At 36.0% G+C, this 19,638-nt stretch overlaps 1 protein-coding gene across 1 annotated transcript in view; it reads right to left on the bottom strand.

Moving 5' to 3' along the window:
• Positions 1 to 19,638, bottom strand: part of LOC122747808 (mitochondrial intermediate peptidase) — a 181,888-nt gene that overhangs the window by 124,370 nt on the left and 37,880 nt on the right.

Here is a 19,638-nt window from a genome sequence, read left to right as displayed (position 1 = left end):
TTCAAGATTAATCAATCAACAAGCATTTAATAAGTGCCTACTATGTGCCAGGCACTAGTCTAAGAACTGGGGACAGAAAGACAAAAATGAAACAGTCCCAGTCCCTGCCCAAAAGCTACAAACATTCTATTGGGGTAGTCAACATATGAATATATGACTTATACAAACTAAATTGTTTAAATCCAAAGCAAAGGCCCAGAGATGAAAGATGAAATGCAGTGTGGAGGAACAATAAGGATGGCCAGTTTGGCTGAACTACAGAGTACATGATGGGGAGTAATGTCTAAGAAAGTTGGAAATACAGGTTGTAAAGGTCTTTAAATGCTAAAGACTGAAATAACATTTCCCTCCCTTTCAAGTCAAATGATTTGACAATGTTCAAACATTTACTTGCTAAAAGAAGCTTGACTATAGACTGGGTCTTCCTCACTCTCTCCATCCCACGATATCCTTATTATCTTCCTTATACCTTTGCTATTAGGAGTAAAAATAAATAACTACCACAACAAGAAGTCTTATGAAAATTTTCAAAGTTCAACTAATGGTATCAGTGTGAAGAAAGCAAGACTACAGAAGGGCAGTGATTAAGAAATTCACTAGGATAAAGAGGTGGATTGATCCCCACAAGAAGCCACAAGTCCCATAGCTTCTTTTTTTTAAAGTCTTTTTCTATCATGAATATAATAAACATCAACAAAAAGGAATGTTTCATTATGCAGAAAAGCAAAAAAGTTTACATACAAAACTCTGAACTTGTTTTATACAATTTGTTCTTTGTACAGCTACTGAATTTCCTTCTCTATTTACTTTTATTTTAGTCTTTTCTCATAAAATTATTTATTATTTTTCAGTTACATGTAGAGATACGTTTGTTTTTATAAGATTTCTAGTTTCAATTTTTTCTCCCTCTCTCCCCTCTCACACCAGACAGCTAGCAATCTGATATAGGTTATATATGTACGATCACATTAACATAATTCTGCGTTAGTCATGCTATGCAAGAAGAATCAGAGCAAAAAGGAAAAACCTCAAACAAGAAAAACAACAGAAAAATAGAAATAGTATGTTCAATCAGCATCTAGATTCCATAGTTCTTTTTTCTTTTTTTTTTCTTTCTGGATTTGGAAAGCATTTTCCCTCATGAGTCCTTTGGAACTATCTTGGACCATTGTATTGCTGAGAAGAGTCAAGTCCATCACTGTCGATCAATACACAATGTTGTTGATACTGTATACAATGGTCTCCTGGTTCTGCTCATTTCACTCAGCATCAGTTCCTGTAAGTCCTTCCAGGTTTCTCTGAAATCTGCTTGTTCATCATTTCTTACCTGCTATTTACTTTTTAATGATTCACTGATGTTCTTTTCTTTCTTTTCCTTTTTTTAAAGTATCACAATGAATACCACTTATTCTTTCTCCCTTCAAAAAAAGGAAAAAAAAAAAACCTCTTTCTCCCATTAAGTAACATCACCAAAAACAATTTCACACATTGGCTGTGTCTGAAAATGTATGTCTTTCTGGACAATTATAATTTACCACTTCTTCACAAACAGGGAAGCATGATTCATAATCTGTCTTCTAGTCATAATTTGTCATTGCATTTATTATAGTTCTTAAGTCTTTCACAGTTGTGTTTGTCACTGTATATATTGTTTATTTGATTCTATTACACTTCACGGGTATTAGTTCATACAAGTTCTCCAGGATTATCGAATCTTTTTTAATAGTTTTTCAAAGTTTCTTATAGCACAATACATTTCCATTAATTAATCTACAATCTGTTCAACTAATTTCCCAACTAAGGAGCAACTATTGACTCTTTGCCATAACAAAAAGTATTGTTATAACCATTTTTATATACCTGGATTCTTTCTCTCTGTCTCTGATCACTCGAGAATATTAATAGTGGTATCTGTGGGTCAAAAGGGTTTGTACAGTTTAATGATTTTGGTGGATGAAACCAAACTGCTTTCTAGAATAGCTGGACCATATCACAGCTATACCAACAGTGTGTTAGTGTATCTGCCCTGTCACTCCAACACTTAATTTCAAAAATTAATAAGTTTTATATTAAATTTTCCATTTGTCATTTTTGCCAATTTAATGTATAGATACAGCTAAGGTGACATCTCGGTTATTTTAATTTGCATTCCTCTAGTTACTGGTAATTTGAAGCATTTTTTTCATATAGTTGCTGATAACTCTTTTAAGAACTGTTTTTTCATATCTTTGATGACTTGTTCATTGGGGAATGAATCTTGCTTATTGATTCTCTATATACTTTGGATATCATACCTTTATCATAAAAATTTACTGCAAAATTGATTTTGCACAGAAACTTTTTAATTTTATGAAATAAAAAAATGTCCATTTTATCTTCGGGGATCTTCTCTATCTCATTTGGTCAAGAACTTTTTACCTCTCCACAGGTGTGAAATATCCTCCCTTTATCATTTAATTTGATTGGAAGAGGAACTTTTGTACCTAGATCTTGTGCCCATTTGAAGGTTACTGTAAGATGTTTAAATTATGTTTAAACACAGCAGTTTTTGTCAAACCTCCAAGGAGATGGTGTCTTCATTTATCAAATATCATGTTACTATGTTCAATCGCTTTTAGTATTCTCAACCTGATCTGTTTTACTAATAGACTTCTATTTCTTAAACAGTTTTGATGATTACTTTCTTTGTGGTATAGTTTGAATTATGTTAGTTGCAGAACTTTCTTCACAATATATTTTCATTATTTCCTTTTCAGATTCCTGACACTTTATTTTTCCTGATGAATTTTGTCTTTTTTTTCTGGTTCTATGAAGTAATCCTTTGGTAGTTTTATTGCTGTGGCAATTAATCTGTAAATTAATTTTTGAAGAACTTTTTTTAAATTGGCAAAGTCTACCCAAGAGCAATTAATATACTTCCCATTATTTAGGTCTATCTTTGTTTCTGTAAAAATTCATAGCTCAATTCATAGCTAAATTGGCATAATTTCTGCGTCTATCTTGAACTGTATATAACAACTACCAAATAGCTTATATTTTCTATAGGTATTTTGAGAGAAATTATTTTTTTCCTACACCTTCTTATTATTCTTTTAGTAGAATACAGAAAGGCAGTAGATTTATTTTATATCCTGCTACTTTATTGAAAATATATTTTCAATTTATTTTTAATGGATTCTCAAGGATTCTTGAAATATACCATAAAGTCATCTGCAAAAAATTATAATCTTATTTTTTCTTTATCTATGTTCTTCCTTCCATTTCTTTTTCTTGTCTTATTGCTATCATTCCTATCTCTAGAATTACATCAAATAAAAGCGCATCTTTGTTTTATTTCTAATTTTACTAGAATGATCTTAAGCGATTCTTCATTACAAATATATAATGTTAGTTCTTGCTTTTAGACAAATACTATTTACCACATTAATGAATGTTCCATTTAATCTTCTGGGTTTTTTTTTTACATGTTTAACATAAAGGGGTGTTGAATTTTGTTAATAGAGTCATATAGCTCTTATAGTTTCTGTCATTACAGTGGTCCATTATGAACACAATTTCTTATACTGAACTTTAGTATAAATCCAACTAAGTCATAGTATGTAATCATTTCAACATATAACCTCTTTGTGAACATTTTAGCAGTCATATTCATTAGGGATATTCATCTATAGGTTTTTGTCTCTCCCTGGCTTAGTCATCAAGACAATACCTGTATCATAGGAGTTTATAGCATCCCTTTCTTCTCTATTTTTGCAAACAATTTATGTAAATTGGAATTGTTGATAGAATTCCATCTGGTGCTGTAATTTATATCTTTATGGCTTTATTTATGATCTATTCAATTTGCTTTTCTATTATGAGGTTAAATTTTCTATTTCTTAATCTGTCATTTTTAATTTTTATCCATTTCAGCTACCAATTTTATTAACATTTGATCACATGAGTTTCTAATTATTTTCTTTCTTTTTATTTGTTGTGAATTGGTGTTTTTTTTTAACTTTTGGCAATTTGGTAATTTCCCTTAACTCTTATATGATTGCCCACTTTATTACTTTGCCTTTTTATATAATTGCTGAAACACAATAAATTCTGCTCTTGCCTCTCAATTTAACTTTGTGTGAATCATTTGTTTTGAGAATGCTTCTTACAAACAACATATTGTTGGATTATGCTTTCTAATCCATTCTGGTACCCACCTCCATTTTATGGGTAAACATACCAATCACATTCATTGTTAAGACTATTAATTGTATGTTTCACTTTATTATAATTAGAGTTTTCCTCTTTTTATCCTGTCCTCCTTTTTGCAAAGATTAAGAGGATAGAGAAAGAAAAGGAATCTGATTCCCACTAATATATGATTTGTTCCTACTCTTTTGAATTTCCTCTCTTCACTAAGTCTAAACTCTGATCTTTAATTCTTATACTTTCTTTTTAATCACTCTCTATGAGCAATCCTTCAAAGTTTGTTTTGCTTGTGATTATTCCTTACTCTAACCTACTCCTCCTCTTATAACTCATTTCCCTCTTTTCCCATCCCTACTTACATCCCTCTTAAGTCTAATGAATGTCTACAAAAAAATTCTACATGTGTATATGTGTATGCTTTGTCAATCAATGAACATTGATTAAGCATCTACTATATGCCAGGCACTGTACTAACCACTGGGGAAACCAAAAGAATACAGTTCCTGCCCTTAGGAGTTCACAAACTAATGGGGAAGATAACAAGCAAAAAGAAATGTAAACAAAAAAAAAAAAAAAAAAAAAGCTATATACAGGATCTGTTATTGTTTAGTCACTTAGTTGTGTGTGACTCTTCATGACCTCATTTAGGGTTTTCTTGGCAAAGATACTGAAGTAGTTGCCATTTTCTTTTTCCTGCTCATTTTACAAATGAAGAAACTGAGGGCAAGCAGGTTAAGTGAATTTGCCCAGGGTCAAAGGAGTATCTGGGCCCAGTTTGAACTCAGGTCCTCCTGACTCAAGGCCCAGGACTCTATACATCGTGCCCCCTTGCTACCCTACATATAAAGTAAAATAGTAATTTAAAAGGAAAAGCACTAGATTAAAGAGGGATTAAGAAAGTTCCCTGTAGATCATAGGATTTTAATTGGGCTTTAAAGGAAGCCAGTAGGCAGAGATGAAGGAGGAAGAGCATTTTGGGCATGAAGAACAGTCAGTGAAAATGCTTTGAAGCCAAGAGATGGAGTGCCTGTTTGAGGGAAGAGCAAGGACGGCCAGTGTTACTGGATCAAAGAGTATGTAGTGGGGGCAGCTAGATAGCGCAGTGGATACAGCACCGGCCCTGGAGTCAGGAGTACCTGAGTTCAAATCCGGCCTCAGACACTTAATACTTAATTAGCTGTGTGACCCTGGGCAAGTCACTTAACCCCAAATTGCCTCACTAAACAAAAAAACAGAGTATGTCTAGTGAGGAGTTAAGTGTAAGAAGACTGAAAGGTCGGGAGAGGGATGCAGGCTAGGTCATGAAAGGATCTGAATGTCAAACAGAGGACTTTGGATTTGATCCTAGAGGCAACAAGGACGCTACTGAAGTTACTGAACAGGAGGGTGACATAGTTAAACTGCACTTTAGAAAATCACTCCAGTAGCTGAATGGAGTATGGACTAGAGTAGGCAAGTCTTGTAGCCAGCAAACCCACTAGCAGCCTACTGCATAGTTCAAGTGTGAGAGATGAGGGCCTATAAACACGGTAGTTGGACAGGTGTTTCAACCCTCCTTTATCCAGTTTACATAGGAGTTCATGAGATGTCAGCTCCCTTTACCCTTTACTTCTTTTTTGTTTGTTTGTTCTGGTTTGGTTGGGGGGGGGGGGTGAGGCAACTGGGTTAAGTGTTTCTGCCCAGGGTCACACAGCTACTAAGTGTCAAGTGTCTGAGGCTAGATTTGAACTCAAGTACTCCTGACTCCAGGGCCAGTGCTCTATCCACTGTACACCTAGCTGCCCTACCCTTTACTTCTACATAAAGATATTGTTTCACATGAAGATTAGTTTCTGCAGTACTACACTGGAATAGAATTGGAATCAGAGATGAAAGACAACTCAGAAGTGAAAAGGCCTTCTAGTCTAACCTATACCTGAATGGGAATCTTTTCTACAACATATCCCACAATGTGACCTGAAATCCTTTGTCAGATGCCACAAGGGAGGGAAAACCCACTACCTCCAAGGCAGCCCATTCCACTTTTGAAAAGCTTTAATTGTTATCAAGTTTTTCTTTGCATTAAACTTAAATTTGCCTATTTGCAATATCAAGCCACTATTCTGACTGCTACAGTCAAACTGAACAAGTCGAATATGCCAATACTTGAAGACAATTACCATGTCCTCCACTAAGTATTGCCTTCTCCAGACTAGTCTCAACGCTCTTCATTATCCAAGCTGACTCCCTCTGAACAGTCTCCAGCTTCGCAGAGTATCTCTAAATTGAAGTACCAGAGGTGAAGACAATTTTCCCAGATGGATTCTAAGGCAGGATATCGTACCCACTATCACCTCATTAATACCTGAACACTTAAATTAATCCAGTCAAAGACTGCCTTACTTTTCTTGGCAGCTATATCAGATTGTTGATTCATATTAAGCATAACAGTCTTCAAAAACTCATACATTTTTAACCACTTTCTTCACTATGTCCACTATCCCCATATTCTATTTAATTTTTAAAATCCAAGTTTCACTTTACATTACTCTATAAATTTTTAATTTATTACATTTAGTCGATTTCTAGCCTATACATATTTTTTAAAATCAGAAGATTTATGTTTTGATCCTATTTCTGCCACTTACAAAATAGTTCTACAGCCTTAAATAAATAAATTTAGCTTTTTGGGCTGCATATTCCAAACCTCTACTTCAAATATACAACGAGTCAAAGAGTTCAACAGTAAATAAAACTCTTAAATACAGTATTCTATGTTTTTATCTTCCTTTTTCTGTAATATGGGGATAAGAATAATACGGCCTTGGCCTATCCCACAGAATTGTTGTGAGGATGAAATCACCATAAAACATGGTTTAAGTTGCATAAACTTCCAAAGTATTATGTGAAGGTCAGGGGTTATTACTACTAGTAAATAAAGACAGAGGAGTTTATATTGATCCTGGAGGCAAGAGAGCCACTGGAGTTTACTTGAATGTAGGGAGGTGCATATAGACCTGCTATTAGGGGAGGTCACTTTGATAAATAGAGATAGATGAGGACAGGGAGACAAAGCAGAAGGCTTTGCAATAGTCAAGAGCAAGGTAATGAAGGCCTAAGTCAGGGTAGTGGGAGTATCAGAAAACAGAAGGGGTATGAGGCGATATGAGAGATGTTATAAAGTAGAATCAACAGGATTTGGCAAGAGAGATGAGGGAGAGAGTTAAGGATGATATGTAAGCTGTGAGCTGAATGATTGGGATGATGGTGGGTACTCTCCACAGTAATAGGGAAGTTTGGATAGAGGGAGATTTTGGGGAAAGGATAATATAGTTGTGCTGAGAATCCAGAGACAACTGAATCCACTGAGAACTGAAGAAAGTACCAACTAAAATAGTTAGAGGGAGAAATAGTAGCCCAGGACAGAGCCTGAGAAACACTCATAGTTAGAAAGGGTTTAGCCTAGATGAAGATCTACAAAGGAGATGTAGGGTCCTGAGTACAGGCAAGAGGAGAATAAAGAAATATCATGGCAAACCGGAGAGAAAAGAGTACCAACAAAAAGATAGTGATTGACAGTGACAAAGGAAAAATGGGAGGTCAAAGAGGATGAAGACGGAGAAGAGGACCATTAGATTTGGCAAATAAGAAGTACTAGCAACTTTGGAAAAAGTAGCTTTCAGTTGAATGAAGAGGTCAGAAGCCAGAGTACAGACAATTAAGAAGAGAGTGAAAGGAAAGTGTAGGCACCTATTGTAAATGGCCTTCTCAAGGACGTTTAACCAACAAGGAAGGAAGTTATCAGACAATAGCTTATCCAGGATGGACAGGTCAAGAAAGAGATTTTGAGGATGAGAAAGAAATTGACATGTTTTCAGTCAGTATAAAAGCTAGCCAGGAGGGACAGAGAACTGAAGATAAGTGAATGAAGATGGAATGATACAGAGGGCAATCTGCTGGACAACATAGGATGGGATCACTTCTGCTTGGAGTCTGGGGCCTGAAAGGAAAAGGGACATATCTTCATGTGAGTCAGGGATGAGAGAGTAGATAGTGACTGATGGCATCTATATGATGTGAGATGAGGATGGGGGAGAAGGAAGTCTCAGTAAATAACTTAATTATTTTTCAGTAAAATATGAGACAAGGTTCTTAGCTAAGAGGGTCAGAGGAGTAGGACCTCATGGAATATTCAGATATCAGGGTGTTGCGGAGAGATGAAAAGATTTGGTCTCATTTGTCTTTCGGTTCATACTCTTTTACCACAGTAGACTTCCTCTACCATGCCCCAGAAACCTCTTTGTCTGTAAATCAATCCTCACATGGAATACATACATTGGAAGTACTCTCCCCTCTGCCTTTCTGGCATCTTCTTCTGATTGGACAGCTCCCCCTAGAAACCTCCATTTGAGGATGGTACACAGGCCAGTCATTATTTTATTCTTCCCCTGCTACACTATAGACTTTCTTTACCCATGCCTCAGTACCTGGTACCTTTCTGTCCCTTCTTCTCCCCTTTTTAATCTTCTTTTTATATGTCTTCCCCCATTAGAATATAAGCTCCTTGAGGACACTACTGTCTTTCTACCTGCATTTGTATTCCCAGTGCTTAGAAAAGTGTGTGGCACTTATTAAGTGCTTTATAAATGTGTACTGACTGACTGAAAAGCCACTGTAGTCAGTAGGATAACAAATAGATTAGGGAGGTACAATTATGTAACAAATTTATAATGGATCCAATTAACATGGATTCATGATTTTCTCCTGCCTTGTTTAGCAGTACATGAGTAGGAGCAAAGGCAGTAGATTATGGGGATAAGCCAAGGCTAGAGATTGGAAGGCAAAATCATTGATAGGATATGCGGCAAGGGACTTGAGAAGAGGATAATGAAGAATCAAATTCATTAAGTAGTTAAAATGGGGGAGGAAAAAGAATGTAGCCAGTATAGGGCTATTAACCTTAAAAAGAATGGAGGGGCAGCTAGGTGGTACAGTGGATAAAGCAACAGCCCTGTATCAGGAAGACCTGAGTTCGAATCTGAGCTCAGACACTTGACACTTACTAGCTATGTGATGCTGGGAAAGTCACTTAACCCTCATTTGCCCTGCAAAAGAAAAAAAATTAAATAAAAAAGAACTGAGAGGTGAAGGAGAAGATGAATAGACTTAGAGGGTTATAAGGCAGAGGCAAAGATGTTATGAAAATGAATTATGATCATATAAAGGAATTTCATAGTGGAAATGGAGTATTTGGGAATGACAAGATCAAGGGTATGACCATCCATGTGTACAGCTGAGGTGGAGTAGAGGTCATGGAAGTTACAGTGTTTGAGGAAGTTATCAACAGGTATGTCAAAGTTCCATAGTATAAGGGCAGGTGTTGGGGAGGAAAGAAAGACTCAACCAAGCACTGCAATAACCAAGGAAGAACAGAGAATGGCCAGGTAGGTAATATTCATAGACCACAATTTAGTGATGTTGACTGAATGAGTGATAATGGTAGAGGGAGAATCTAGAGGGTCTACTACACACAAAGCAATGTGCCACATCAGTATGACTGATCTTCCAGTTTTATGAGATTTGACACCTATTTCCCATTATAATAAATTTGCATAATTTGTTAATACAAAGGACAAATCACTTTCTCAGAACTTGGTTACCCTTATGCAAAAAAAATTAAAATTGAGCTCTGGAAAATACTAAAACTGAGATCTAGACTCTGTAGTATGGTGACTGCATCAAAAACAGATAGAAGCCCCCCACAATGGACAGCTTAAAACAGCCAGACAACCTGACTCCCTGTACATCCATTGTAAATATGGCAATGTTCAACATCACAGATCAAACAATACTCTTAAATCCACCACAGAAGCCAGGGGCTGGTCATTCTGGGATGGCTATAATTATTTCCTTCAGATCAGGGAAGAGTTTTTATTCTGAATGATTTCACACGTGCAGTAGTTCTATTCCATATGGGTGTGATACCAGTGTAGAGACAACATTGAACTTAATGAGAGTTTTTCTGCTAAAGCACTGATGGTATGCAATAGAAAAGTAAATAAAATCCAGATCCTGTGGAAATTCATTCCAAGCAAAACTGAATGATGAAAACTAGCATAAAAAAGAAAAGAGAACATAAAATGATCAGGATTATAAATGTGTCAGGAATGATGGTGTTTGCTCACAAAATATCAATGTTAGTTAAGAACTTCAGCTTTCCTAGAAGCACTCATGTCCCTAGAAGTCAACTTATCCATGAAAATTAAGATGCACCTAGAAATTAAGGCATAAAAAATTAGGCTTTTAAACAGTCAATCTATAAGAAAATAATGATTTTACTGAGATCAAATAAGGTCAATAATTATTCATTAAAATTTCAGAAAGTAGCTAACAATATAGAAAAAGTGTTTCAAGAGAAAACATGGATTGTCTTAAAGTTGGAACATAGAAGAAATGCTGACATTCTGTTGTCTCAGAATAAACTCAACAAATCATAATGAATTTATTAAATGAAATAAACTCGAGAAGTAGAGACAAATATAATGTCAAAATTTGATTATTTTTCAGTAGATATCATCTAGCCCAACAGGGGATACTAAGCAGGAATCTCCTCCACAAACTCCCAACAAATATCATACAACCTCCACTTGAAGACCTTCCTCAAATTTGTTCCAAATCTTATATATTCCAGATGCACTTGTTTGTGTATTATATTACTCCTGGTCACACCCAGCCTAGAAATATTACAGAGCTTTCTATAACTACTCAAAAGAGTTTGGCCTCATCAGCCACCCAGGAAAAGACCAAATGGATGAAAAAGTCTTATTGCCCAGATAATGACTTTCATTTGAACAACTCCTAGAGCTTGTCCATCAGTATAAAGATCTGGGACAAAGTACAGGAAGGACAAGTGGGCCTTGAAGTTGAATAGGAAAAGGAAAGGCAGGATCAAGAAAACTGTAAAGCTCCTTTAATAACCCCAGGCTTCCCATGGAACAAAGGGCATCTTTTCAATACAGATATTCTACCTTCCTATGTGGTTAAGACATATGAATTGAAAGATGTTAGTTCAAGCCCCATCCCTGATAAATACTGGCTCCATGGCCCTGGATAAGCCATTGAACTTTTTAGTAGCCTAGACAACTTTCTAAAACTATAAGTTACAGAAAAGTTTATCAGAATAGGTAGAGGGAATTCTTTACTGGGAGCTCTTTACACTGATGAAATCACAGGTCCAATTTTTTTAAATCACACAATGGGAAACAGAAAAGTACATTGTGGAAAGGAGTAGGGTACAACGAATACCCAATAGAGAACTTCGAAGACAAATAGAAGGAAAGAAGTCAACAAGGAATGTATAACAGGAAGAGAAGATGGTCTGGCCATATGATGAGGCACTACCACTGGTCCCCTCATGATATCAGGGGAAAGTGAGGAAGGACTGTCATAGGACATTGGATGTACTACCTCCCACCCCATCCTGTTGTGAAACATGGAAGAACATGGACAAGAGTTGCAAAGGATAAGCAGGCATAGATGGGCTGCAACCTAAAATGCTGATGGGAATTCCCAAGTCTTTGATAAAGTAGTATCTGAGTATATTTTCACAAAGATATTATTTGTGCCCCTTTTTTGTGGAGTAAAAGTAGATGCCAGGGCTGCTAGGTGGCGCAGTAGATAAAGCATTGGTCCTGGATTCAGGAGGACCTGAGTTCAAATCTGACCTCAGACACTTTACACTTACTAGCTGCGAGACCCTGGCAAGTCACTTAACCCTCATTGCCCCGAAAAGGGGGGGGGGGGGGAGAGACATCCCACTGTTTATTTATACCACAATAAAACTTCCCATTACCCTTCAGGTTATTCACAATTTCCTTTCTTTCCTTCTTTCTTTCTTCTTTTTTTTTTTTTTGGCAGGGGGACTTGCTTGGGTTTTTTTGCGAGGCAATGGGGTTAAATGACTTGTCCAGGGTCACACAGCTAGTAAGTGTCAAGTGTCTGTGGCCACATTTGAACTCAGGTCCTCCTGAATCCAGGGCTGGCGCTTTATCCACTGTGCCACCTAGCTGCCCCCATCCACAATTTTCAATCAGCAGACACTGGATTCCATAATACAGAACCACATGGCTGCAAAAGAATACTGTTATTGAAAGGACAGGAATTTGTGGCAGGAAGATATCATGAGATCATGGAAAGCATTGTATAATTTTTTAGATTCATTCAAATCGCTTTCCTTCTCAAATTCAATAATGGGCCCTGAATTGGGCCCTTTTTTGTGCATCTGCAGTGTTCTTGAGGCTTTCAATTGACAGGTTCAATTGGTTGCCGATCTGACATTTCATACTGAACAATGTGTATTTTTTATTCACTAAAAAAGGGGTTTAACTTATGTATGGTAGATAAGTCTATACTTTAGTCTGGAATAAAATGGTTCTTTTAAAAAAATCAGCAAACCACAGACAGATCATGCAGGCTTGAAATGTTTTAGCCCATTATGTGACTATGAAAAAACTGGTTTGCTAGGGCAAAGTCTATCTTCTTCTATATCCAATAAGAATAATCCTTGGTATGTGCATAGACGACTCTCATAAAGAATCTACAAAGATGATTAAGCATATATAGATGTCAATAGTTGCTGAAAATTTTTCTCAATTGCCTTTAAATGAAATAACATCCATAGTAATCCTACTTTGTAAAAATATCTTGCCAATAGGCTGCTGAATACTTTTTTAATTGTTTCACCACCAGCAAACTTTGTTTTGTGTGGATTTGATCAGACCCAATTGCCCTTACTAACTTAAAATCCTAAAGGCCGATTCCATTTTCTCAAATCACAGTGAAAATTCCACTGTCATACATGATAAAAACTGACTACTATAAAAACACTTTCCAATATGTATAGAGATATATAGATATAACCTATATCAGATTACCTGCTGTCTAGGGAAGGGGGGAGGGAGGGGAGGGAGGGAGAAAAAATCTGAAATTGTAAAGCTTGTATAAACAAAAGTTGAGAACTATCTTTACATGTAACGGAAAAAATAAAATACCTTATACATTAAAAAAAAAAACACTACCAAATCTGTTCCAAGTCTTTTCTATTTGTTGTTCTCCATTAAAATGTAAACTTTAAGGTAAAAACTGTCTCACTTTTGTATTTGTTTTCCCAATGCCTATCACAGTACCTGGCACATAAGGGGTGCTTGATAAACAACAATCATCATAATAGCAGCCAAGATTTATATAGCACTTGAGGTGTGCAAAGTACTTTATAAATATTATCTCATTGAGAGGTAGGTACTATTATTTATTTTGGGTTTTTTGCGGGGCAATGAGGGTTAAGTGACTGGCCCAGGGTCACACAGCTAATAAGTGTCAAGTGTCTGAGGCCATATTTGAACACAGGTCCTCCTGAATCCGGGTCTGATGCTTTATCCACTGTGCCACCTAGCTGCACCCAGTAGGTGCTATTATTATTCCCATTTCACAAATGAGGGAACTGGGGCAGGAAAAGGTTGGATGATTTACCCAGGGACACACAGCTAATAAGTGTTTGAGGCCAGACATGATCTCAGGTCTTCTTGACTCCAGGCCCAGTGGTCTATTCGCTACACTACCAAGCTGTATTTCATTGTTGATTGATAGACTCTCCTTTCATATTTATCTCTAAATGCTCTTAGAATGATAGGACTGGGGGCAGCTAGATAGGGCAGTGGTAAAGCACCGGCCCTGGATTCAGGAGTACCTGAGTTCAGATCCGGCCTCAGACACTTGACACTTACTAGCTGTGTGACCCTGGGCAAGTCACTTAACCCTCATTGCCCTGCAAAAAAACAAAACAAAACAAAACAAAACAAAAAAAGAATGATAGGACTTAGTTGGGTACTATTACGAAGCTTTCTACAGGCTTGTATTAACTATAGATTTTACTATTTTGTGATGGGATATTGTTAATTATTTAGCTTCTTCCATAACGTTTTACAGTCACATTAAAATAATAATTTCTATAACAATGTTTTCATAACTTATAGAGTTAATTCTACTGTCACAAAATATATAACACCAAGAAGTGAAAGGAAGAATTAACCACTTTAAAATTCTTACTTCAGCTACTAATTGGATCATTTTCATGTATTACAAAAGCCTATACTTTTGTCAATTCTATGTAAAACTCCTTGTTCTATTTCTAATGAAAATAACTTTTTCCCCTTGTTTTTAAATGAGCAGTCAAGAAACCTGAAAGACAGTTGAAATAAGTCCTTTGGGTTAAACAAAAGAAAAAAATCGAGTCAAAAAAAGGCCTCCTATTTAAAATTACTTGTCAGAAAGCACATTTCAGTCTTCATCTAGGAGTAGATAAATCTAAAGCAGATATAAAAGTTTTTATTTTGTTTCCCTAATGTATTCCCAAAATCAAGCTAATGGATTTCACATTTTTTTCTTCTCTACTATCAATACCTTCCAAGCTGTCAATCAGCATTATTTAATGAACTCTCCCCAATCAAATTTAATCATTCTAGTTTTAAACTTCCTAAGGTATATTTTGAAACCTCAGCTTTATATAAACTCTTGGAAGAATTAAAAGAATAACAATATGGGTAGTGCTAGTTCTGTAGTTTGATTCATTTACTATGCTAATAAATTAAGAGCTTTTAATTAATTACTTATTCCATTATTTATACATGTACCAAACCTCAGTTCAGGTCTGAGTACAGAGTAATATTCGAATGCATATCTTTCATTAAAACACAGAGTACTACTAAAATTATAAAACTGTAAAGGGCTCTAAAAATATACTTTACTTTCAACTATTATAACAGATGAAATTTGGATTTAGAAAAATGACAAGAGATGATTCCTTCTAAAAAGTTCAGTAAAGGATTGCTTTAAATAACATAATTTCCCCATGCATTTAAAAAACAATTTGTAGGGGCTGCTAGGTGGCACAGTGGATAGAGCATCAGCCCTGGAGTCAGGAGCACCTGAGTTCAAATCCAGCCTCAGACACTTAACACTTACTAGCTGTGTGACCCTGGACAAGTCACTTAACCCCAATTGCCTCACCAAAAAACAAAAACAAAACAATTTGCAGGGGGCAGCTAGGTGGCACAATGGATAAAGCATCGGTCCTGAATTCAGGAGGACCTGAGTTCAAATCTGACCTCAGACACTTGACACTTACTAGCTGCGAGACCCTGGGCAAGTCACTTAACCCTCATTGCCCCACCAAAAATAAAAGAAAATTTGCATTGATTCAAGTTAGATACAACTTCAAAGAAATATACACAACAATAAATCAGTTATGAAGTGCTTAACAATTTTCAAAGAGCTTTCCTCATAATGATGCTATGAAGGTTGATATAAGTTTTTGCATATTATAAAACCAAGGTTCCAAGAAAATCAAAGTTTCAATGACTAGCCCACATTCATACAGTCAGCAATAAGTAAAGCTGGGTCTCAAACCCAATTCTCCTGATCACAAGATCCATGCTCTCTCTAGAACACCACAAGGCCTCTCAGGACATCACTAATCAGCAAGTATTTACGGAATATTTACTAGGTGCTTTAGCATTGTGATAGTCACCTTGGAAAGAGAGAAGTGTAAGTCCAAAACCCTGCCTTCCAGTTGATAATCTAGTTTGAAAGACAGGGCTAACACATTTCACAGCAGTGACCAATCCAAGGCAGTTTATCACAGGATCCAAGGATCACAGACTTCTAAGCTTGAAGTCATGTTGGAGATCAATGAATCCAACTTCCTTATTGTACAGAAAAGGTAATTTGGGCCCACAGAATTAAGTTCGTTGACCACCGCCAACCAGTTGGTGTTTGAGGAAAGATTCAAAATTAGGTTTTCCTAGCTTCAAGTCCAATGTTCTATCGACTACAAGCTGCTTCTCTATAATTAAGTGCCCAAAGTAATGTATGTAATAGGTTACTATAATTGATAGTGATGTAACAAAAAAATTTAAAAACATCAATGAAACATTTGAAAAATATATACAAGACAGCAAGAAGTCAGAAACAAGTGAGTGTTAGTCCCACCATATCAAGTGTAACATATACTTTTAAAAATGAGCTGTAGGGGCAGCTAGGTGGCGCAGTGGATAGAGCACCGGCCCTGAAGTCAGGAGTATCTGAGTTCAAATCCGACCTCAGACACTTAACACTTACTAGCTGTGTGACCCTGGGCAAGTCACTTAACCCCAATTGCCTCACTAAAAAAACAAAAACAAAACAAACGAAAAAAATGAGCTGTAAGTAATATGCATTCATGGTTTAATACAACCCCCCCCCCAAAAAAAAAAGAAAAAGGAAAAGAAAAAATTCCAAGTACAAGGTATAATGTATTTAGATTTTACCATAGCATTACTATAAGACTCAATTTAATTAAATTCAATAATTGATTAAATACCTACTCTATGAAGAGAATATAAATAGTTAAACATTTACTAAGCTCTCACCTAGGGAATGTGCATAGATATTGTTGGGGGGGAGTGGCAAAATTCAATACATAAGCATAAGGATACTGTGTAAAACTTCAAATTAGGCAGAATAGGTGGGGAGCTCTCAAAGTCGAGGGAACTTCAGCTACTGGTTTGTAATTTATAGTCTTAAAAGAATTGCCTTGGGCACTGAAAGCATAAGTGACTGGTGCATGGTTACACAGTTATATGTCAGAGACAGGACTTAAACCTAGGCCTTTCAAGGTCAGAGTCACTATATACCACATTAGCCCTTGATGTAGAAAATAAACATATCTAACCTATAATTAGTTTTAGTTATAGCTGTAATTTTTATTTTATTATAATGAACATTTTTAAAGTCATAAAAGCGGGCAGCTAGGTGTCGCAGTGGATAGAGCACCGGCCCTGGATTCAGGAGGACCTGAGTTCAAATCCAGCCTCAGACACTTGACACTTACTAGCTGTGTGACCCTGGGCAAGTCACTTAACCCCCACTGCCCCACAAAAACAAACAAACAAATCATAAAAGCAAGAGAAACTTTCACTAACCGAAATCACAATTACTTTGTACACTATTATAGATTGCTCAGTAGTTTTATAATTACTTAAAGTGCCAATATCAAAAAAATAGTTGCGTACTATAAGCTGGATCAAATCTGTTTCAACAAAACATACATCCTAAATTCTGATGTTTCTTAGAGTTATAATGTATTCCAGAATTCAGTGTTTATCAACACTAAATTATCTAATATCTTCTGTAATTACTTTTTCCAAATAAGACACAAAAAGACACAGATTATAGATATCTGTCCTCAGGGTTTTCTGGTAAATGTGTATGCAGTGCTCGCTTCAGCAGCACATATACTAAAATTGGAATGATAAATGTGTATGCACAAAGATACTTAGAGATTTTGAACTTATGCCCTGAGTATAAAAAATGTGACTGATATATTATTACTTTAAAGCTAAACAATGCTACTATTGAGAGAAGCAAGCTTGGAATTAGAGTTGGATTTTCAGAACAATGACATAATGGATATAGCAAACAGCACAAGGAATGTCAATTAACTGGGTGAATGATCTATTCAAGACATGATCTCAGAACACCGCCTACTGTCCAATTTAGCAAATAGCACTCTGAAAAAGGAAGTCTCTTCACTCCTCATTACAAATGGCAAAAGGAATAAAGAAAAGAATAAAGCAAAATGGCATCACATAGAATACTCTCATAAGTGAAATTCTGGAGGGTCAGTATGATTTTAAAAAATCTTGTTTCCACACTAATTTCAATAAGAATCTATGTTGACATACAAATGTCAAATAAACATTAAAACAAACCAGCACTCTCTACTAAACAAAGGTATTACTCTTTCCAATCTCTGAATTGTAATCCTTCGTTACATAAATTTTTGATAAACCTGCTATGAGGTGCTAATCAAATGTAAATGGTGGCTTGAAAAATGGATCTTCTTCCTTCAGTTGGTTTTCCTTATATAGATATTTAAGCCATTGAATCATACATTTAAAGGTGGAGCAGACTTTAAAGGTACCCGAATATAACCCCTTAATTTCACAGATAAGGAAACTGAGACCAAGAGAAATTAAATGGATCGTCCAAGACCACACTCAACTATTAAATGGCAGACCCATGATCTGAATCTAGGTCCTCTTTCTCCAATCCAGTCTTTTATCATTGTACTAGCTACTACTCATTCTTTTGAGTTTCTATGAATTTCATTTAAGAGGCCCTTCAATATTTTAAAATTTCATGTAATAACCACAATGTCCACAAACAGAAACAACTAGGTAACTTCATCTCTTCCAACAAGGACTTCATGTGAGACATTTTCTAGGATAGCAGAAGTTCCTCTGGAAGGCATACTTCTCTCTATTATGCCTCACTGAATGTAAATTATCAAAGAAAAGTAGAAAGAATTTCCCAGATTTTCCAACTAATCTCACATGTTCTGACAAAGTATGGAAGTCATCTTATTGGAGAAGACCTTTTAAGAAAGCATTTTGCTCAATCACAATAAAAACTTCTTTGTAGACAAAAAACAAGCCCAACGGGATCTTGTAGTCTTTCTATCTTTCAGTCAGTTGTTTTATTGTAAAGATATATTATAAAATATTGTTTACAAAAGCCTCTTCTCACATTCTCATCAAATGTCCTCAGTGTTTGCAGATTAATCTCATGAAAATTTCATAGAGATAGGAGAGCAGGCACATGGCTCAAAAATTGTTCTTTTCTTAAGTACTTTTTTACTTTTTAGAGATAAAAAGGCCCAAAATTTATTTCTAAAAGTTTTGTATCATTCTCTCTTTCAAATACCCACAAGGCTGACCCACCAACATATGTACCTTGGACAGGCACTGAAGAAACACAATGAAAAACTAGGCCCAGAATTTGGGTGACAGAAATACCCAAATACTGAAACAGCTTCTCTGCCAATACTTATGTCCTGGATAGGCAAAGCAAATATACAATGAAAAACTGAGCCCAAAATGAGGTAGGAAGAAAATTATCTGGATTGCCTCTAGGAAATTGTATAGCACTTTAAATGACCCCAACCTGGGGGCGGCTAGGTGGCGCAGTGGATAAAGCACTGGCCCTGGATTCAGGAGTACCTGAGTTCAAATCTGGCCTCAGACACTTAACACTTACTAGCTGTGTGACCCTGGGCAAGTCACTTAACCCCAATTGCCTCACTAAAAAAAAAAAAAAAAAACCAAAAAAAAATAAATAAATAAATAAATGACCCCAACCTTCTCCCTGAAACAAAAGAGATAGTCTTTTGCTATTTGTCATAAAAACTAAAGTAGTTCGTTTTTAGAGCACTTTTTTTTTAAAACATCAATACTATTCTGGTGATACTATAAGGCAAGGAGTCATAGAACAGTTGTGGATCATGCAAAAAGAATAACAGAAGAATGTGGCATGCATGAATAAGCTGGAACATAACCAACAAGGACTGCACAGATGAGGCTGCTTAAAAAGACAACA

The sequence above is a fragment of the Dromiciops gliroides genome, chromosome 3 (assembly GCF_019393635.1).
Source record: "Dromiciops gliroides isolate mDroGli1 chromosome 3, mDroGli1.pri, whole genome shotgun sequence".
Taxonomy (NCBI): domain Eukaryota; kingdom Metazoa; phylum Chordata; class Mammalia; order Microbiotheria; family Microbiotheriidae; genus Dromiciops; species Dromiciops gliroides.
The sequence above is the reverse complement of the archived record's forward strand: the minus strand, read 5'-3'. Positions and strand labels throughout refer to the sequence as shown.